At 43.1% G+C, this 15,800-nt stretch overlaps 1 protein-coding gene across 1 annotated transcript in view; it reads left to right on the forward strand.

Moving 5' to 3' along the window:
* Positions 1-12,082: 12,082 nt before the first annotated feature.
* Positions 12,083-15,800, forward strand: part of sema3gb (sema domain, immunoglobulin domain (Ig), short basic domain, secreted, (semaphorin) 3Gb) — a 59,288-nt gene continuing 55,570 nt past the window's right edge. Inside the window, exon 1 of the mRNA XM_079517833.1 lies at positions 12,083-12,494. The gene's annotated coding sequence lies outside the window, so the exon portion shown is untranslated. The remainder of the gene's footprint in view (positions 12,495-15,800) is intronic.

A 15,800-nucleotide genomic window follows, 5' to 3' on the forward strand; every position in this document is an offset into this window, starting at 1 on the left:
GACAGGTATCAAAAGGGAGACATTGAAGAGGAAGGATGGATGAGGAAGGATCAACATACTGCTGCTGCCGTACAGGAACTGACGTAGGCACGGAGGAAGTGACGTCAAAGTGTGTGTGTGTGGGGGGGGGGGGGGCTCTCTCTACGTTAAGGCTGAAACTGCTAAACGTTTTCACCATGGTTCCGTTTCATATGGTATAATAATGCAGTGGTTCACAAAGAGGGGTCCGGCCCCCCCCAGGGGTCCTTGAGGGAGTTCCAGGGGGTCCCCAGCTAAATGGGCTATATGCCCAAACTGAACTTCCGCGTTCAGTTTGGGCCACCGAAACGCTTCCGGTCGGCCGAACGGAAGCGTTTCGGTGATAGCCTGGCTCCAGCCCTGAACCGCTAGCCACGCCCGTTAAGAACATATGTTCTGGTGATATAATGAAGTGAAACGAAATGAAAATTCAGACTGGGTGTCAGGCTACAGCTAAATGATAGTTTGGAACCAAATGGACCCTTATGGGTCTGTAACTCAGAGAGTGTACAAATGGTCTGGAACCAACCATTTGTACACTCTCATGAGTTAAATTAACATTGGTTTTACCATATAAATTGGGGGTCCCAGAGATAGACTAATGCATGTCAAACTGGGGGTCCTTGAAATTAAACGGAACCAAATAAATGAAACCATTTGGTTCCATTTGTACACTCTCAGAGTTAAATTAACATTGACTGATTGATTGATTGATTGATTGATTGATTGATTGATTGATTGATTGATTGATTGATTGATTACTTTATAAACAGGGGTCCCCAGAGTTGGCACAGAAGGACAGCCAATGAAACAAAGCCTTGTATTTGTTGCCAGGCAGTTACGCCATCCTTTTCACCCAATCAGAAACTTTCACTTCTCTTTGTAGGGAATTTGGAGTCTGGAATCTCAAAGTGCTACAGCAAAATAAAAGCAGAAGAAACAACACACCATTAAAAACATCTAATAAAACAGGAACATTTAAAACATAAGGAACATTTAAAACATAAGGGTAAGGCTATAAAAATGCTTTGGTAAAAATGAAAGTTTTTAGTCCTCTCTTAAAAGTGTCAACCGACTGTGGGGCTCTCAGGTGGGCGGGGAGAGCGTTCCACAGTTCGGGGGCGACCGAGCAGAAGGCCCGGTCACCCATGGTGCGTAGGTTTGTTTTTAAGGGTTTGAGGAGGTTGGTGTTTGAGGAGCGGAGGGAGCGGGTAGAGGATTGAACTGTGACAAGTTCCTTGAGGTAGGGGGGGGCATTGCCGTGGATGCACTGGTGGGTTAGCAGGGAAATCTTATATTCAGTCCGGAATGAGATGGGGAGCCAGTGGAGTGAGCGGAGGATGGGTTCCTAACCTCAACCTCAGTAAAACAATGCCTAAACCTAACCCTATTCCTAAACTTAACCCCAGTAAAACTATGCCTAACCCTAAACTTATTTCTAACCTTATTCTCAGTAAAACAAAATAAAGAATACAAGAACCGCCGCACCGAGCTGTCGGTGTGAGGTCGGCGGAAAAAAGCTGGGGCGAGATGGAATTGGGGCGACCTGACCTGTTACCCCTAGTCATTCGTGCGGACATACGTTAATTAGGTCAGTGTAAAGTGGTGCTGTGCTATGAGTCACTGGTTTCAATAGTGATTTCTGCAAGTCATTCCTGTAATTGGCATCATTACTAATGTGTGGTCTCCTCTCCTCTCCTAATAGCTCTCCACTCCTCTCAGTTCTCCTCTCCTCTCTGTTATCAAAGTGTGGTTCGGGGACTCCCTGAGGTCCCTGATGGGTCCCCATGGGGTCCAACACGGGTTATTGAAGCGTGCACGCACGCACAAACGCACGCACGCACACACACACACACACACACACACACACACACACACACACACACACACACACACACACACACACACGCACGCACATGCATGCACATGCACCCACACATGCTCAGGCACACATGCACAGTGCACACGCACAGACGGCGCGCACGCAAATGCTAACCAAATGTAACTCTGAGAGTGTAACACATGTAACCAAATGGACCCTTACAGCTCTGTAATTCTGAGAGTGTAACATATGTAACCAAATGGACCATTACATGACTGTATAACTTTGAGAGTGTAACACATGTAACCAAATGGACCCTTACCGGTCTGTAACTCTGAGAGTGTAACACATGTAACCAAATGGACCCTTAAAGGTCCAACACTGGTTATCGAAGCGTGCACACACGCACACACACGCACATGCACGCAGACGCACATGCACACGCATGTAAACAAATGGATCCTTACAGGTCTGTAACTCTGAGATTGTGCACATGGAACCAAATGGACCCTTACAGGTCCAACACTGTTTTTTGTTAATCATCGAATGAAATGTGGGAGGTCGGCAAGAGAAAGTTTAAAAAATCATAGCAAATAGGCCTACCAGTAATTCGAAAATGTTAGTTTTGTGCTTCTGTGTTTTTCCTCTTTATATATTACTTTATTGTTGAAATGTAAAATTTACATTTCAACGAATGGCACCAATTTACTGAGGCGGTAGTTTGGGTTTTCATCAATTTAATGCTCAAGCTGTGGCTTTCAATGGGGTTTTGCCGCCCCAGGGACGTGCTGGGCTGCAGAAATGGATTTGGAGAGGCCCTTCGGCCACACGCCAAATAACTATGACAATGATTTGGCCTCTAATTTAGCCTGGGAAAGGTGTTTTCTTTCTTTCTAAAACGGCCGGCCTGGTTTGGCCTGGACTGGACCGGCCATTCGGGAGTTGTCCCAGATTTGGCCAATGGTCAGCACATCCCTTTCGTGTGAACATTTGAGCTTTAAAGAAATCAATCGAACAAAATTGCCCCAATCAATTTCAAGGTTGTCTTCCTTCATTTAAATTACAATAGTAGTGTTAACCAACCACTGAAACCCTAACTTTGGTTGACCGGGGTTCCCCCGGGGTCAATATATATGTTTTTCCTTCTACGCCAAATGTCTTTGCAAAACAAATGCGACAATAGTCATACCACAGGGCCCCTGGGGGCCATAGGAGCAACCCTCCAAACTTGGCACAAACACTGTTCAGGCTGCGTCTGCCATGAGAATAGTCACACCAGGGTCCACAGACTCTTGGTGACTCCACTCTCTCTCTCTCTCTCTCTCTCTCTCTCTCTCTCTCTCTCTCTCTCTCTCTCTCTCTCTCTCTCTCTCTCTCTCTCCATCCTCCACCCCATCAGAAGCTGGCGTCAGACTGGCCCTACAGAGCACGGCTCTGTTCCGCGCCCAGCCCCAGGCAGCAGATGGGGGGGCCGAGTGCCACGCTGCGCCACTAAAGACGCAGATGAGTTGGCACAGTGTGCCTGCTACTGGCGCGCTGGCAGCGCCCACCTCCTGCCAGGTAACACATGGCATGCCACCATCACCAACACCTCGGTGCTGTGCTGTCTACATCTGCTCCTTGCTTCAGAGCCTATACCCTCTACACTCACTGCAGGCGGTGTTGATCAAATGTTATAATTGTGAAGAAATTGCGACCGTAGGTCGCAGGTTTTACTATGAAAACCTGCACTTCATGTCAGTCAGTCACACTTCATGTCAGTCAGTCACACTTCATGTCAGTCAGTCACACTTCATGTTAGTCAGTCACACTTCATGTCAGTCAGTCACACTTCATGTCAGTCAGTCACACTTCATGTCAGTCAGTCACACTTCATGTCAGTCAGTCACACTTCATGTCAGTCAGTCACACTTCATGTCAGTCAGTCACACTTCATGTTAGTCAGTCACACTTCATGTCAGTCAGTCACACTTCATGTCAGTCAGTCACACTTCATGTCAGTCAGTCACGCCTCATGTCAGTCAGTCACGCCTCATGTCAGTCAGTCCGTCACGCCTCGTGACACGCTCCATATATGGCCGTCTCCATATATGAAGATCACGACACTGACCAAATCAAACCCTGGATAGCCATACATGGAGAATACTGGATCATCACCTAGATCTGCATATAGCCGGCCAGCAACTCTACATCTGACCTCACGGAAACCATGTCGATCTGACCTCATCAAACCAATTAGAACCCACCCTAAAGATAAGACAACACAAATGAGCAAACACAATGCAGAGTTTCTCAGTGAAGGGTGTTTTCTGCCATGCCTCTTATATCCTGCAGAGAGCACTCAACAACCACAGCTCCCATTATATCCACACCATCAGGCCCTCATGTCCACTGACTCCACTCCACCACACATTATATCCACACCATCAGGCCCTCATGTCCACTGACTCCACTCCACCACACATTATATCCACACCATCAGGCCCTCATGTCCACTGACTCCACTCCACCACAACAACCACAGCTCCCATTATATCCACACCATCAGGCCCTCATGTCCACTGACTCCACTCCACCACACATTATATCCACACCATCAGGCCCTCATGTCCACTGACTCCACTCCACCACACATTATATCCACACCATCAGGCCCTCATGTCCACTGACTCCACTCCACCACACATTATATCCACACCATCAGGCCCTCATGTCCACTGACTCCACTCCACCACACATTATATCCACACCATCAGGCCCTCATGTCCACTGACTCCACTCCACCACACATTATATCCACACCATCAGGCCCTCATGTCCACTGACTCCACTCCACCACACATTATATCCACACCATCAGGCCCTCATGTCCACTGACTCCACTCCACCACACATTTGAGTCAAGTCTATTGTTTGTTGTCTCCACCAGGCCGAAGGCATGGGGAGAGAGTATGTTTTGCACTCCGTCCGTCCGTCCGTCCGTGTGTGTGTGTGTGTGTCCGTCCGTCCGTCCGTCTGTGAACAGCTAATCTCCGGCACCGTTAACCCGGTCGATGTCAAATTTTGCACACACACTCCCTGGATGCCAACGATGAACCTCTGCCCCAGAATTTCCAGAACGGCCTGTTATAGCGCCACCAGGAGGCCGCTTTGTGCAAAACAAGTTTTTGGACAGTACACCTACAGATTTTGTCCAAACATCACGCAAATTGGTACACAGTCTCTCTAGAGCCATTCAACGAAACGGGTCTTTCAGATTTCTCAGACTCCATCCTGATTGGCTAAGATTGGCTTCCAAAGATCGCAGGAGTGCTCAGTTTCAAACAAAATGCTGCAAATCATGAACACATCGTGTGATTTCCGTGAAATTGTGCACGCACATTCCCACTAGGCCGAGGAAGAAATGCCACATGAACATGCCTCATGGTGGCGCTATAACTCGCCGAAAAGGGTTTTTACCTCTAACTGCACGGATCTGTGGATAACTTTGTATGACAACTCCCTAGAGGCCAAGGAAAAACCTTTGCCTGGAATTTTTCACATCTGCTCTTTATAGCGCCACCAGGAGGCCGACATATGTAAAACACATTTTCTAATATTACTCCTTCAGATTGTATCCAAATTTCACGCAAATTGGTACACATGCTCTCCATAGTCATGTGATTAAGACGCGTTAGTTTGATTTCTTATAATCCACCTTCATTGCCTACGATTGGCTTCTAAACCTTTCAGGAGTAGCCCGCTTTGTACCCGTTTTGTACAAATTGCCACAACTACTCAACGCAGCGTCCGATTGCGGTGAAACTGTGCATGCATATTCCCACTAGGCCCAAATCAGCCTCATGGTGGCGCTACAACAGGCCAAGCCGCGTCTCTCACACACACACACACACACACACACACACACACACACACACACACACACACACACACACACACACACACACACACACACACACACACACACACACAAAACATGTTTATATTACTCCTACACATTTTGCCAAACATCACACACAATCCTATCCTCCTGGTGGAGACCTGTGCCCGGAAGGGCACTTTTTCTAGTTTAATTCTGGTATGGGCCACTAAATCTGCTGACATTGGGAGAGCATGAACAAAATCTGTATATTGTTTAGGGTAAAATGTCTGCTGTGGATATAAGTACATGTTGTAGCAATATTAGTCCATAATCAGAAAACGTTGCTCTCAGCAAAATAAGTAATTTCAAGGAAAATAAGCTCTTCTTGGCAAAGCTGTTAAAATAATTACCAAGAGTGACTGTTTCACAGCAGGTGCTAAGTAACATTCCCACACAAAGTGTCCTTTTTCTTCAGATGTAAAAAGCCTTTGCTTGTGAATTCATTCACCCGTGGTCAACCCATCGTTGTTTCCACTCCCCCATGGCTGGTATTCAATAGGTTGTGTATAATAAAAGCCCATTTGTCTTGCTCTCTTGTCGTTCTTGTGTTTTGTGTCTCTCCACAGGTAAAATGCCTTCACCCTGCGTGGTTCCTCCGTGTATAGAGACATACCCGGCCCTTTGTTAGCCTTTTCCATGCCTTCCATTTCTTTTGTTGGGCTCCTTAACCTTTTATTTGCTAATCATGGCTAATCTTGACAGGTTCTTCCCCACGAAAAAAAGAGGGGCTGAAAGTTGACCACTTGCACAATCAGATAAAGTAGCCAGCGAGGAGGTGATGTTTGTTTGTTCCATTGTTGGGATGTTGCTCCATGTTTATTAAAAGTGCTAATGGCAGTTATGTAAATGTTAGGGTTGTAAAGATAATATCCTTACTATATTATAGTAACTGCATCGAAAAATCGATTTTAATTTCAAGAATCGAAGTATATCGAAATGAAAACAACATTGACTATGTATCGTATCGTATCATTTTGCAATGGAAATAATCGGCATCGAATCGTTTTGCTATGCAATTAATCGATTGTATGAATACTACATTTTTTTATGTGGCATTTAGCCATTTTTAGAAGAAAAATTAAAAAGAGGGGTTTAATGACTGATGGTGATTAATGACTAAAAAAATGTCAATGTATTTTAAATAGTTACTGTATCGATTTCAAATGATTGAATCGTATCGTATCGCCATAATGAACCAACATCGTCCATGTATCGTATCGTCAACCATGTATCGTGATACGTATCGTATCGCTGTTAAAATGAATCGTTACACCCCTAGTAAACGTCATACTAATAAACAGAATGGAAATAAAACAGACTGAATGAAACAAAAAGGCCAAATAGTGTACAGATTGTGTTCCTAGCATGTTTCTAGCATGCTGCTATAAAATTAAATAACATATAGTTAAACAATTCCATTCCATTTGACAGGTTCTTCATATTGCATTGTATAAGTGTACAGTATGTTTGCCACAAATAACAAACAGGGTGTCTACCAACTTCCACATTTGTCACCAACAATCTTTAATGTGATGTTTCTGTACCACTATATGTCACATAATAACCTGGTCCCTGCAGACCTCACCTGTGCCTGGTTCAAATAGGTTTTATTGAAACCCAAAGCCATACTTTTAGCTGCAGTAAACTTCTCTTGCCTTAATGTTTCTGTAGCTACACAGCCCACGGTGGCAGGTGCCTATTACCTATTGACTTCCCCTGTCCACGGCAGCCTTCAAACAGGTGTCTGTCTCGCTGCGTGCAGACGGCTAGAAGCTTGATGTTTGGTGCAACACGTACAGGCCATAAACATGCTGCTAATACGAGGGGATGAGTAGAAAGGCATTTCCTCCGTGGAACTCTCTCTGTTCTTGATTGCAGGGGCGAAGCGCTGGCCTAGAAAGTGAGCATGGTGTACTGTATAGGCTGCTGTTTCCAAATCATAGGGTTGCTACCCATTCTGGGTCACAACGAGTAAATATCCAGTTGTTGTTTGTTTTACCATTTGTACATATTTCCTTATTTACACATTATTTAACATTTTCAGAAATCTTCAGAAAATACATTCAAAAATAGTTAAAATAGCAGATCTACAAGCTCACAACCCATCGCAATGTGGTTTAAAAAAGGTTTGGGAACCCCTAGGCTACGGTAGGGTGTAGTCAGTGGCAATAACAATGGAATTAATCCTTATGGGTCCATTTTCTATACTCTCAAAGTGATTTTGTGCTGTGTTGTGTACCAAGATACTGTATGTTTTATTTGAGTGCATTTGTGTATGCACAGCATATACAGTAGTTTGCTGTATATGTGTTTGTACAGAAGTGTGCTTGTGTGTACTGTAATATGTGTGTGTACCTGCGTTAATGTATATACTGTACCACAGGTACCTAATGATTTTGGAAAACAGTGAGCTGCATTTGAATGCCTCCTCCGGAAACAAAAAGTAGGATATTCAGCATTTCTGCACCATTAAGAGGGGTTTTGCATTCCTTTTGTGTATTTCACCAGACAGCAAAAACATATGCTTTGGCCTGCACTTTTGTGTTACGAGCCTGTGAAGAATCTACATCTCACCTCTATTCCTGACTCTCACTCACTCGTCAAACCTGCACAAATGGTTTAACAGATTCGCCTCAGGCAAAGGCGCCTGTGACAGGAAGAGAGTTAAATCGAACATAGCTCTTTAAATCAGCCTGAATTTAAGGCTAAAGGGGACGTTTTCATTCATTTCAATCTTGTTGCTGTATGTTGAAATCTTAGACATCTTGCCATTGGTTAGAAGTTTTCCATCTCTGTGCCATAAGGCCGTGTGTAGTGTATGAATTTTTGATGTATAGCCTACCAGCCGTATTTTGTCATCTAGGACTAGAAGTGCATCCCCTTGTGAGCAACCCTTCCCACTGCCTTCAGGGTAACGGGTAAAAAATACAACAAAACAACAGGGACAATGACTGGTTTCCATTTCCCAGGACAGATTTCTCTCCGGAGGCTACAGTGTGTTCCCTCCCAGTGCTGTCTGACAGGTGAGGACTTCCCACTTCTTTTGATGCTGGGTACATTTGAGTAGAAATGCTCGGGGCAGACAGACGATAACGAGCACAGAATTCACCTGTTTGTTAAGCCTGATGCTCAGAGGCTATAATCAGACGTCTTCTTACAAATGAAGTCCATGCAGGCTAGATGGAAACACACCTAAAACTTGCGTGCATATCAGATGTACACTACGTTTTAACAATGTACGATGTCAGATAAGAAAGTCTAAGCAATTCCAGGGCTCACACTCACAGACAAGCTATAATTTCGGAAGTGGGTCTCGTCCACAGGCATTGACAAAAAGCTTTGAGGGCTGATGAATACATTCTGTCCTGGACATAATTGACGATTGTAAAATAATCTCACTGTTAAGTGACCCTCCCATTCTTCTTGATAGACTTAAACATATACCTGAAAAAGAAAAGAGGAGTTTCATCAATGGCCTATGTTATGTTCCTCAGTGAATTTAAAGGCCTAAGTAAGTAAGTAAGTAAGTAGTAGTTGACATCGTGACCTCTGTCGGATTGATACAAATGTGTGTTTCTTTAACATTCAAAACCACCAACAGTTGACCTTTACCAAATACATATACTGTATGTACAGTGAGGCCACAGTTGTACAGTAGGTACTATAGATAATTAGCACCATCTATGAGGATACAGTAAAGTAATACTATTGTTGTAGCCGATACTCAATTCATCTCTTGTCCATTTCGTTCTCTTTATCTCTCTTTGCGTGCACAAAGATGGTGATCCATTGAAGTGCACATGGTGAGATTATAGCAGTCATTTAATTAGTATTAATCAGAGAGCTGACCCAGTATCAGCCTCTGGAAAAGAATATAAAATATATTCTTTCTTATTTCCATGACTTACACTGTACATGTTGAAGAATGATGGATTTATTGTTTTATTAGCCAGATGCCCCATTCTATCTCTCTACCTCAAACACTATCATTACCAAACAGTCAGGAATTTTGCCTAAGGTTCTTCAGGAGCAGCTGTTTCTTGCTGCTGCTAAATTATTTCAAACCTGTTTTATTTCTTAAGTGTTTTATTTTTTTGTTTTTTTTGCCAGGTGAAGCCTGGCCTATTTTCGCTCGGGTTGCCTTTGAGGACCTAGTCCTGATTGGCTGTCCCGAGTCTGAACCCATACTCTGAAACGCCGCCAGCTAAGCCAATGGGAGTGCCTCCTAAGCCCTGAAAGGCTGCAACGCGGAAGTGGTAACCGACTCTGCAACGCCGCAGTATAACCAAGGGGCCAGTGAGGCGCTCCAACGTTGAAGCACTGGGCCCTAGTGGTAAGAGGAAGGACTGCAGGCGGACCCGTGGATTCATGACGAGGAAACCCCGTGCAGCTGGGCTTTAACATTGAGCGCTCGGTTGCACTTCCGCATTGGATCACCAAAATTTGGTGGTCCAATGCGGAAGTAGACGTTTTGAGACGGTCCTTCCGGGTGCTTCAAAACGCCACTGATTCCAACTTCCACTGACATGAATAGCGGAGGGGGCGGAGCTTCGCACCAGATCAGTCTCTATCCTTCTTTATACTCTATGAGTATAACTCTATGGCCACAACAGCGGCTAATGTTATGAGCTAACTGGAGCTACACAACAAAACACAGTGATTGAACCAACAAAAGAACGTCAGAAATGAACGCAAACAATGGCCGGGAGGTTGTCACAGAGAAACATACACGTTACAAAAAATAATAACAAAAAATAATAGGGGGGGAAAAAAACGGGGGCGCTTGTTTCACCTGGCAGTTAATGATACGCGTGTCATTCTTGTTTTTTTATATTTTTATATTGAGGGCATTTACAGTGCAGTACTGTGTGAGTAGTGTTTCATGTAACTGACCATGCTATCAGTACCTGGTCAGGCCCTGTCACAGTCACAGCCCTGTCACATGGATGTCAGGCGGTGTCACAGCCCTCTGTAAATGTAGGGCCTACTTGTCATTTAAAATTGTGCCAAGGGGGAGGAGTATAGTGCTGCTGTTGTTGTTTTATCTGTAATGTAATGTCATTTGTTGTTTGAAAAAGAAAATCAATAAAATATATTGTTGGGGGAAAAAAAAGATGGTGCCATGGATGTGAAGTGTGGACTATTTAACGTTGAATTCAAGCCCAGGCAGGCAATATCCTTATAGTCAGAGTCCCATGGCATAGTAGCCTACATTCTAACAAAGAGCTATTGTTACATTTCCAATTAAGTCTCAGCCTCAGGTATCCAGGCTCTCGTTCACGTTCTCTCCTGGAACACGATGCACATCGTGTTGGCAGGTAGTGGTGTTAAGACTGCAGAGACCTCAGCAGGTGTTGCTGCTGAGATAAGTGGAGCAGATATAAAAAACAAATCCGATGAAGTCAGACCCTCTGGTCCATGATTTTATAATGCCAGCCATTTTTTCCTATGCGTTGTACATTGTGTGCCACCAAATTTCCGAACTGACGGCCAGGAATCCCAGGAATTCTGGGACCCTGCATGGCTGCTTTTTGTTCCACACAGCACCCACAGACAGTCCAATTCACTTTATAATTTCAATTTACATTTTTTACATCAATAAAAGTAAAACAAAGCTGGTCTCAATAGCCTAAATAATAAATCAAAAACGGATTTGGCTTTAATAAGACTAGAGTGGTGCCCATTGGAGCCTCTACAGGTGGGCACTGCATCGTTCCAAGTAGGCCCTTGGAACGATGCAAGTTGGAAATGCATGCCCCACCCAGATATTATGTCTGTGTCCCTTTTATGCCCATATATGGAGTTATTTGTCAGACATGCCCAAATATGGAGTCTATGCAGAGAGTCAGAATGATGTCAGAACAGGCCAACTCCATATATGGACCCTGGGCATGGGGGCCTTTTTGGGGCGGTTCTGGACAACCGTGGGTCCTGTTGCACCCTGTGGTGGTGGTGGTGGAACGCTTGTGTCGAATTTGAAGTTGATGGGGCGAACGTGCATTTATAGTTAGATGTACAGATTCACTACAGCCCATTTTACAATGAGTCAGCCTCTCAGCTGAGTTTTATATTTCGTTTTAGGAGTAGCCTAGACATCACCAAATTATTGTTTTCAGGAGATCATAGCAATATACAACCCCCTCCACCATGCAAACAGGCTATACAGAGTGGCGCGCGCTGTTCTCTCTGGCATCTAAGTAGTTAATGGGGGGATCCACTGCCTGCTGTGGGTTTAACATGGGTGGGTGGCAGGAGGATTGGGAGTGCATGGGACGCACAACTTTGTGTCAGTCAGTCAGTGAGTCAGTGCTGCAGTCAGAGGGGGTCCCACGGAACACCTGCTGGACATTCTTCAAAAGAAGTTGAATCAAAACGGTCTGGATTTTCACCCAACTCGTGGATTTACATGTGTAGTCTCCCAGAGAATAAGATTGTTTTTATGGAGACGTGAGCGATTTCCAATGCGCCGCCGCCATCCTTACGGCCGGGGAATTGACTATGATTTAGGCTACTGCTGACATCGAGAACGTGAAGCAGACATCATCAAATAAAGCGGAGAGGAAACGTATTAAAGTGGAAAAGATAAACAGTGCGGATACCGAAAACTTTCAGGGCAGCGGTACTTTCAAACTTCTGGCTGGGAACGCATGCATGCAGCGCCAAGGAATGTGATACATCCACGCTCTTTTTAACACCGACGAAGGTACGGACTAGGTACCTGCAGCATTTCAAGTGAGTTTGATTTATTTATTTCCCAACAGTGTATTATTAAGCCTTTACGTGAATGAATGCAACGCAAACTTCTCATTTGTGAGGGTATATTTTCTAAATGCTTCATGCACATAATAGATTTTTTTTCCTACCACACCATGCAGTCATTTTAGTGCACTGATTGACTGACTGCAGTGCGCGCAGCAGTGCGCGGGTCTTGTGTTGAATGTGGACAGGCTGGCGTTATCAACACGCGCATCATTTATTTTCATACCTTATTTACTCTTCTGGTCTACTTTAAAATGAACTGTTTGTTGGCAAAGGATCAGTGTCAGAAGTATAGTTCAACATTCTTTTGTTTGAAAAGCCATTTTCTCGGTGGTCTGTGGAATGTCCCTCCTGCATGCATGGAGACTAGATTAGCCTGTGCAATGAATGAAGTTTCAAGTCAATGACTGACTGACTGCACTATACTGTCTGTCACATTGACCATATGAGTTTATATGCATAATGTATTGTGCTAGAGTGCTTAACCTATACATAATATATTGTATTTAAAAGCACTATCACTTGACTTGTGTTGAGATGATATTGGAAATATATGTTTTCTTTTTATATTTTATCCTTTCAAAAGATGGTAGCAGATTTATGCAAAAAAATAATGTTCAGGCTTATTCAAGTCCCATAGATTTTGTTCATTTATGGCAGTGCAGGTTTTCAACTTTTCAACCCTTTTCATTTCATTTCAGGACTCCATTATTTATTCTGCATTTGAGATGAGATTTAGCCTCTCAGACTCAGACCCGGCCAAAACATATCATGTTTTGTTATCTTTGGATAAGAATTTCTCCACAATTCCATGCTGTACTGATGTGGTACCATTAGGAGAGATAACAGGCAAACATTCATCAAAATAAAAACTTCTTCTACATTAAGTAATGCGTAATATTTAACAATGATTTAACTCTTGAGGGGTCCATTGGTTTCATTTTACACTCTCAAGAGTTACAGATGGAAGATGGGGGTTCCACGGGATCACCTGGAACTCCCTCAAGGACCACTGGTGGTCCCCAGACCTGGTTGAAAACCCCTGATTAATGGGATCAAACACTTTACTTAGCTGTGATGCTGATCACCTTCTTTGTGATCAGTGTGCGTTTCACAATTTAAACATTCAAGCTTCAAAAATCAAAATCATAATCAATACTGACGTGACATGATCATCAAAAAGTCATAATCATTCATCGCAGGCAGCCATTCATTCTTCTTAAGTCTGACTCTGCCCAAATATTGCAGTGTAAAAATACTTTGTTACAAGTACAAGTCATGCATTTAAAATCTTACTTGAATCACATTCTTAACATCAAGTAGTCATTATTATGCAGAATGACCATTTCAGATCATGTTATTGAACTATAATTACTGATCATTAATGTGTTCATCATTTTAATGTTTAATTTTAATGACTTTATATAGTACTGGGTAGCTGAATCTATAGTCTATATGCAGGAACTTGATCTAGTTGATTTATTATAGTTTGCATAAATAATGTGCATCTGAAAACAAACAAAGTAACTAGTTACTAAAGCTGTGTCAAATTAATGTATAGTGGAGTAAAAAGTACAATGTTTCCCTCCGAAATGTAGTGCAGAAACATATGGAAATGCTCAAAAGATGAACTCTAAATTGTACTAACAATATTTGAGTAGTATTTTGTTGCTTTCCACCACTGACTGTATAGGTGAGAGGGTCCTGTCTTCAGAAACCTGTCTCAGGAAAACATGGAAAAGCTCTTAACAGCTTTCTTCCTTTTCCGCCACACAGCTGAAATATTAAAGGTTAAGGATATAGGCCTATTCGAAAATACATCTCACATATAGTGGTTTTGATTTAAAATGCAAAGGAAGAAATTGGAAAGTGGAGCCATAAGTAATAGGTCTATCATCATCATCATAAATCAGACAATAATGTTATATCTCTGTGAAGTAAAAGGTCATCCTTTTGTCATGCGGTGCTACATCAATGACTCTTTCGATCGTGAAAATGGGGAGTTGATGATCCTGTCAGTTTTGCAGAGAAACATAGACTAAGGGCTCCATTTCCGTCACCGCTAAACCCCTTACCCCTAAACTTCTTTGCCTTTTTTTACTATTTTGAAAAACATTTTTGAATAGTTCAACTAGCCAATCTACATTGACACGTTGTGAGCTTGTAGACTGGCCATTTTAACTATTCAGAAATGTTTTGCAAAATAGTAAAAAAAGGCAAAGAAGTTTAGGGATAAGGGGTTTACTGGTGACGAAAATGGAGCCCTATAGCTCCTTGCACACTACTGCGTTTTTCAGATTTTTAGCAGCGGTTTTCCGAAAAAAACGCATCCAGTCTACAAGGATCTTTACTGTAAATCCTGAGCGTTACTTTAAGTCACAGAGTGTATAAATGCAACTAAATGGACACTCTGACTTACTAATAAGAACTTAACACAAGAACTTAATTTAAACATGTCAGGTATTGCAGCTACAGTCATTTACAACAGATTACTGAGACAATGGCACGCTGGAAAATAATCCATGCTCACTGTCTCTTCAGAAATAAATTACTTGCCAGATTCCAGTTCTATTTTCTTTTCATTTCTTTTTTCTTTTTTTTAGGGCAGGGGATTATTTGGGGTTCTCCATTAACGGCTGTTATCTATTTAGTCAGTGTGAGCTCTGTGTGACGCAAGTTTGTACAATGCTCTAATTTAGCCTAGTTCTGAATCTACACCCATGCCAAGATTATACTAAGATGTTATCTCTCCAAATGCTAGCAAGTCTTTTCTGATATACTGTCGGAAGCACATACCTCAACATAGATATCACCATGGGTCCACATTCTCAGTTAAACCAACATTACAGATTTTGTTCATTTATCTCTGAGAGTGTACAAATGAAACCAAACTGACCCATATGCATGTATACACTCTCAAAGTTAAATGAATGAACTGGGAGGATTTCATTGGGCTGTGTTAGTGTGTTGGGGACCCCTGCTAATCTCTTCACCATAAACAGTTGAGTGAAAGTGTGCAGCCATCAGCCACTGGCTCTGGGATCTCACTCATGAGCACATTAACTAAATGTTCGGTCGTGTTATTTGATATCGGAGCACAAGTGGACTTGAGCCTTCTTTGGAGAGGGGGGATCAGAAAGACCACAAAGCTGCTGTGGTTCAGATATTTGTAGCTGGGGGATCAGGGCGGTGTTCGTCATCACTTGCCTGACACGGCTCCCTGCTTTAAATTTGTCATCAAGGATTTTGTGCACTGAAGTGGTTGCCAGGCTCCTGAAA

Source organism: Electrona antarctica (genome assembly GCF_951216825.1).
Source record: "Electrona antarctica genome assembly, chromosome: 2".
Lineage (NCBI taxonomy): Eukaryota > Metazoa > Chordata > Actinopteri > Myctophiformes > Myctophidae > Electrona > Electrona antarctica.